Source organism: Myodes glareolus, chromosome 6 (assembly GCF_982192425.1).
Source record: "Myodes glareolus chromosome 6, mMyoGla1.1, whole genome shotgun sequence".
Lineage (NCBI taxonomy): Eukaryota > Metazoa > Chordata > Mammalia > Rodentia > Cricetidae > Myodes > Myodes glareolus.
This window is the reverse complement of record NC_142031.1, coordinates 87,762,624-87,769,772: the sequence shown is the minus strand read 5'-3', so window position 1 is coordinate 87,769,772 and position 7,149 is coordinate 87,762,624. Positions and strand designations below refer to the sequence as shown.

The window sequence follows — 7,149 nt, the reverse complement described above, 5'->3', positions numbered from 1 at the left end:
GATGGCGATACAGACGGAGACCCACACTGGAGCACCGGACTGAGCCCCGCAAGGTCCAAATGAGGAACAGAAGGATGAAGAAAATGAAAAAGGAAATAAGGACTGCGAGGGATGCAATCACCCACTGATACAAGGGGACGGATCTAATGAGAGTTTACCAAGGCCAGTTGGACTGGGACTGAACGAGGACGCGATCCAACCAGATTCTCTGAATGTGGCCGGATTCTCTGAATGTGGCCTGATTCTCTGAATGTGGCTGGCCCGGAGTCTTTCTGAAAAGCCATTGACAATGACACTGGGACTTGTTTCCTCTGCATATACTGGATTTTGGGGATCCAGTCTGTTCGGATACTCACCTTCCTGGACCTGGAGGGAGGGGGGAGGAACTTGAACTTCCCACAGGACTGGAAGCCCTGACTGCTCTTAGGGATGGAGAGGGAGGAGGAGAGGGAGTGGGGGGAATGGGAGGGTATTGGGAGGAGGGGCGGAAGTGGAAACTTTTATGATAGTAATAAAATTACTTTCAAAAAAAATGCGACTATTCACAGACCCAGAGAAGCTAGATAACAACATTCAGACAATGTCTTTTAAACATGAAAAGTTGATTCCTACAATCTTCACTTCAGATGTCTTCTATGATGATTTGGAGATGATAACTAAAAACATTCACTATTTCTTTGTTTTTCACTGAAGGCCTATATTGCTACAATCAGAGCTTGCAAGGAGCCTGAGCAAAAGCACTGAGGAACCGTAGCTCCAAAATAGATGTAAACTCCTTACTCAGCAGCTTATGCAAGTTGACAAATGTTTAATCCCTTCAAGGCTTTCCAAAGAGGATGTGGCTCACTAACTTCTATTACTGACTTCAAAAAATTTAGTTGGAACAAGCTTTCTGAAGGTTGGCAGAGAGAGCCATATCGCCATGTGGTGGATATAAACTCTGATGAACTGCCTCAGAGACAGAGAAGAGAGTTTCTCCACAAGGTTGCCAAAATGACGAGGATGGGGGAGAAGCAAAAGTGCATCCTGTCTTATTAGAGTTTTTCCACCAGATAATGATCCTGATGATTATAGCAAAAGAAAGACATTTCCATGAAATAGGCAGTTGCTTGGATTTGCCATCATTTCTTCCCTTCTTTTGTTCATTAAGTAGTTCACCACTTGCATGACAGAATCCTCAGGGCAAGATTCTGAAAGAGGAATCAGAATTTAATTCTTTTCCACTCTCTACTGCCAAGCAGTTGTGTGTACCTTAACTTTCTTAACCCTCCTGGCTTCTGTGTCCTCAACTATCTCATATGAGGTTACCTTATCTCTCTATCCCTATTATCTATCAAACTGTATGTGTTTGCTAGGAGTAGAAAGTACACTTTAGTGATTAAGTACATTATAGAGTAAATCTCATCTGGACTGTCTGCTGGGAATTCAGATACAGTATTTTTCATTGAGCATTGCTTTCTGGGTAAGCCTATATTTTTTTTCTACAAGTATTAGGTAGCGTCAAGATTAGGTTCAGTGGCTCCTTTGTTAATAAGGAGTAATGCAAGAACAATTAAATACCAAGTAGTCAGCCCTGAGGTCATATGCATGCAAGTAATATTATACAGACTAAGTATACTGTATTTCTATATTTAAGATTATATATCTATATATACAATAATTAAAGAAATAGAGGCTAATTTGAGAAATAGCAGGGTAAGGTTTGGAGGGAGTAAAGGGAAGGGGGAAGTGATCTAATTTTAAAACTAAAAATTAAAAATTAGGAATGAGGTAGAGTACTACAGGCCTAAAGCTCAATTCAACAAACTTCACAACTCTGGAATGCTTTAGTTCCTGTGCATGCCCTTGTCTACTCTACAGTTTGTGACTTTTTAGAAACTAAAATTAAACAGTACAACAGTTAATAAGACATTTTGTCACAACTATTTTGATATTTTTATTGTATGTACATGATTGTTTCACCTGAATGTATGTATTCGTGTGCACTGTGTAAATGCAATGTACATAGAGGCCATAAGAGTTGGTCAAATACCCTGGGACTGGGGTTATAGGTGGTTTACGATGCCATGTTGGTACTGGAAAGCAAACCCGAGTCCTGTGTAAGAGCGACAAGTGCTCTTAATCACTGGGGCATCTCTCCAGGCACTTAAGACTTTAATGATTCCAAACTTGTTCTATGTATTTGTCAAAATGATAGCTAACCATCAAAATTTCCAGATTTCTCTTATTTGTTTGGAAAACTGCAATAAACACTATACCAACTCTAAATATTTTCAACATACATGAATCCCCTGATGGTAAAATGTTGCATATACAGTGTTCATTTCTACAATCCAGTGAAGAAATAAAACAGACATATTAAGCTTATCATCACGTTATCACATTTTAGGGGCATCCTATTCTCCTAGAAAGACAGGACGATGGTAGCAACTTGATCACCAGCTTAAATGAGACACAAGAAGGTGGTAGTGATGTGTGAAAGGAAAGTAATATTTTTTTCCAGAAAAAAATTCAAGACAGAAAGTGTGTGAATCTTTTCATTCTGTTACTTTGCTAGGTGAACCTATTTAAAGTAGGAATCCAGTGTAGCTAAAGCAGGAAACGGAAGTCAATTTGTCACCTGGTAGAAAGTTTTCAAAGTACAATGCTAAGTGAATCAGGAGCCTGCTCATTTTGTGGGGGTTGCTTGGTACTTCTTTTCTTTAAGACAACATGCCAGCAGAAACTCACATAAAGTATACCAGGCTATGAAAACCCTTTGCGTGAACCTTTAAACTAAAATTGGACTCTCTCTGTGTTTTCTCATGTACATACTAAATCATTCAATGTGAAACTGACCACAGTTCCATGGTGGGGTGTCTCCTTTTTCTCCCAGAGTCCATAAATTCCTGAGCTAAAGACAGAGTGCTGCAACTATTCTATTGTGCCTCTTCAGGTAACCATTACTGATGCTGTGGAGGACAAGTAGGTAACCTTACTTCACAATGTGCGCTGTGAATAAGAGTCTTCAGTAAAGCAAAGTTAAGAATAATTACCAGGGTATCCACAACCTGTAAGCCTTGCCCCTTGAGTGGTCTTTTATTCCACTTAAATAAATGTGTTATTCTCCTCTTCCAGGTTTCCCATATTTTGGAACAGTTTAATTTTTTCCTTCCAATGTGTAGGTGGTGGATACAGTATTAATACTGACATATTGCTGCCTTATTCTTCTGTTCACTAATGCAGCATACTCTGTTGACCAGATGTCTCTTCTTGACCATCAAAGGTAGATACTGCTCCTTGGGAGAAGCCTAGGAAAGCTAAATTTCAGAAACAAAGTAATTAAATACAGTTCATCCCAAGTCATAGCATTGGACCTTAAGGAAAAACATAAGGACTTAAACATTGTCATGGTAAAAAAAAAAAAAAAAAGGATCTTTGCAGATGTTATCAAATTAAGAAGAGATTGTGGTGAGATAGAGTCTTTATGCAATTCCTGAAACCCTGATGACAGGTGAGAAAATCATATACAACAAAGGAAGAGACAGATTAAAGATCTACAAATAAACAAACACTAACTATAACTTGCAACCTTAGCCAAAAAAACTGGGAAAGGCACACGGAATAATGTTATCTTCTATTACTTGGAGTGTCATAACAAAATACTATAGATTTAGAGGTATAAACTACAAAAGTAAAGAAATTTATGCCCTCAAAATTGTAGATTCCAGAAAATCGAAGACCACAAGGTAACATTTGGCTCTGTTTCTAGTAGGTTCCTTTTCCTAGCTTGTAGATGCCCATCTTCATTATGAATCCTAACATAATATTTTCTTGGAGGAGAGAAGGAGAAAATAAGAAGAGAGAAAGAAATGAAGAGGGAAGGGGAGAGAGAGAGTTTATTCTTTTGAGAAAGTCACTTGTCCTGTGGAATTAATTATGTCTTTATTCTCAGCACTTCATTTAAGCTAAATTAAGTCCTAAAAGACCTTCTGCCTAAATATCTCACACTGGAGAATGATGCCTTGATGTCTGAACTGTAAAGGACAGACCTGAGCTCATGGTGCTCCCTTACTCCCTCCAGAAAGAACCAATCCTGATATTTGGCATGTCTATGATTCAGAATTGGGACAATAGTAAATCTGAAATGTGATGAGCCACTGAGTTTTCAGGACTTTAACAACCCTAGAAAATGAATTCAAATTTGGTGCTGAAAGGCTGGATAGTTCTAAAACCCTTTCAGCAGAAAGGAAATCAGCTTAAACTGAAGAGGGTGGAGCCTAGGTAAAAAAGAAAGGCTATTGGACTTCTGGAGTTCTATCAGCAGGAGACAGGACAATAAAGATACTCAGTCGAAGACAGCGTCTTTTCTTCAAGAAAAATGATGACTCAAAAGAGGGCTGGGACAAGGCTAGTGGGTTGCTGATGGACCCACAAGCATAGTACAGACAGAACAGGGGAATGGTCAGGACACTGGACAGAAACTGAAAATAACTACAATACCAGAATCTCTCAGTGCCTCCAGAAATCAATCTTAAAAACTATATTTGAACTTCTAATCTCCAATGACTGTTACACAAATCTCCATTATTTTAAGCCATTCATTCTGTGTACCTTTATTTTAACTATAGATATAAATTCTATGCCCTTCAACTCAACAAAATATAGGAATTAGACTCCTAGCATATTAAGATAGAAAGTATGATATCAAATTTTCTAATTATGACAGTCTTACAGGCCTATCCCTGGTGTCTTTTAGAATGTAGTTTACATAGTTACAGCCCTAATTGGCAAGCATCCTCATACTCTTTCGAATGAATACTTGAGGACAAACCAGAACTTTTGACAAGATCTCTTCACATCCATGGAACAGTAATACAAGAATAATTTAGCACACTTGATTGACTTCATAATACACTAAAAGGCAAAGAAAGCTCTCTAGATGGGTCTCCTTCTTCGACATAAATGTGTTACTGTATCCAAGATCAGAGCACTAGCATGTATTAAGTATACACTTTCAGATTGTCCAACCGTCTAATCACATCTTGTCCAAACCACAATCAAAGATTTGGACGACTGGCCACTGGCCTATGAGTTGAAACTAATTCATATTCTCTCTTTCTCTCTCTCTCTCTCTCTCTCTATATATATATATATATATATATATATATATATATGTGTGTGTGTGTGTGTGTGTGTGTGTGTGTGTGTGTGTGTGTTATTCTTTCTCTCCCTTGCTCCCTAGATTTTTTTTCAAAGTTTATTAAAATACAAAAGTCTCCATTTCCGCCCCTCCTCCCAACACCCTCCCACTTCCCCCACTCCCTCCCCTCCTCCCTCTCCATCCCCAATAACAGTCAGGGTCACCCGCCCTGTGGGTAGTTCAAGCTCCTCCTCCCTCCCTCCAGGTCCAGGAAGGTGAGCATCCAAACAGACTGGATCCCAAAAATCCAGTATATGCAGAGGAAACAAGTCCCAGTGTCATTGTCAATGGCTTTTCAGGAAGACTCCGGACCCGCCACATTCAGAGAATCTGGCCTCATTCAGAGAATCTGGCTGGATTACATGCTCGTTCAGTCCCAGACAACTGGCCTTGGTAAACTCTCATTAGATCAGTCCCCTTGTATCAGTGGGTAATCGCACCCCTCGCGTCGCTCCCTAGATTTTAAGTTAAGATATATTAGCTGACAAACATTTTGAAGTGTCTTCAGGTGTATGTCTTCATAAATTTAAAAGTTTAGTCAATCACTATGATGATCAGGGAAAAGCCCCATCTCTAGCAAAGAACAACTGGACCTGTGAGAATGGAGAGGGAAGTACTTTGGCTTATCCTGGCCCCTCTACTCCCGCATCCAGTTGTAATGTGACTTGAAGTAATGCTGCAAATGAAAAACTCAATAAACCAATTAAAAACCTCAAGGAAAAGTCTCACCAACAGATACCCACAGAGCATCCCATCCAAATACTGAAAAATACACACTTTTCTCAGCAGGCAATGAAACTTTCATTTGAAATTTTCAAAATAGACCCCCATATGTTAGGGCCCAACACAAGATTCAACAAATATAGGAAAAGTAAAATCACATCCTGCACTTTATATGACCACAATGGGATAAAACTGGATGTCAACCACAGTAGAAACTACTGAAAGTACACAAATTCATGGAAACCAAACAACACTGATAAATGGACCATGATAGAGTCAAAAAGGAAAACATAAAATTCTTATAACTAAATTAAAATGAAAACACAACATACCAAAATCTAAGAGACACAGTGGGGGCAGTCCTTTTTTTTTTTTTTAGTAAAACATCTCTAGTTCTTTGTATTCTAGATTCTTCCTCCATTGGAACAGAATTTATCTTTATTCTAGTCAGTTTTCTACTTCCTTAATATATGTTGCACTTCCCCAACATGATTCAAGTTTGTTTGGAATGATTTCTAAAAGTAATTAATACTTAAGAGAAACATCACTCTCACTAGTCCGTCTTCTGGTGGGTAGAGTAAGAACTTCTCTACGCTGGCCAACTTTAGAAGAACCACAGAATAAGGTAAGGATGTGGCCAGGACAGCAACTGTCAGAGAAATAAGCATAACCTATCCACTAAGCCCTGTGAGTTTGATTTCAGGAAGGATGACTTCATGAGCATCACTGTGTCTTTGCCATCCGGACCTTATTTACAACTCATCAGGGTGAAAAACTCTTTAGGAGGAATGGAGACATTCTCTTCCTATGCTGAGTGTCCACTTGCCACCTTCCACACATTGGGGAGACAACACTGGCCTTCTAAAGAAGTTAGTGTTGTTTGTGGATGAGAAGACATTGACTAAGAAGCCCATACAACTGAACAAGACATTTGAGTCTCTACATATCTGTTTGACTAAACTGGTAAAGAGTTTCTTATCTCTTTAAGGGAAAACTAAGGAATAACACATTATTCCATATGCATTGAGATTGCTCCCATTGTAACATGCCAGTTTATTCTAGCATTGAATCTAGAATGCATCAAAACCATACTAGGTTCTAATACACATTGAGGTCTTATATTGAATGGGGGTCACCAGGACTGTAATCTAGAACCCAAGATTTGGGATGTGTTGTAATACTAGAAATTGGGGAGGGGGTTGAATGGGAATTTTGAATTCAAGACTTACAAATTTATAATTTTA

General features: G+C 38.8%; 1 long non-coding RNA gene across 1 annotated transcript in view; it reads right to left on the bottom strand.

The window, feature by feature from the left end:
• Positions 1 to 788: 788 nt before the first annotated feature.
• Positions 789 to 7,149, bottom strand: part of LOC125388247 (uncharacterized) — a 30,361-nt gene continuing 24,000 nt past the window's right edge. Inside the window, exons 3-4 of the long non-coding RNA XR_007228160.3 lie at positions 3,036 to 3,299; positions 789 to 1,190 (exon numbers count right to left, since the gene is read on the bottom strand). This is a non-coding gene — a long non-coding RNA (uncharacterized LOC125388247). The remainder of the gene's footprint in view (positions 1,191 to 3,035; positions 3,300 to 7,149) is intronic.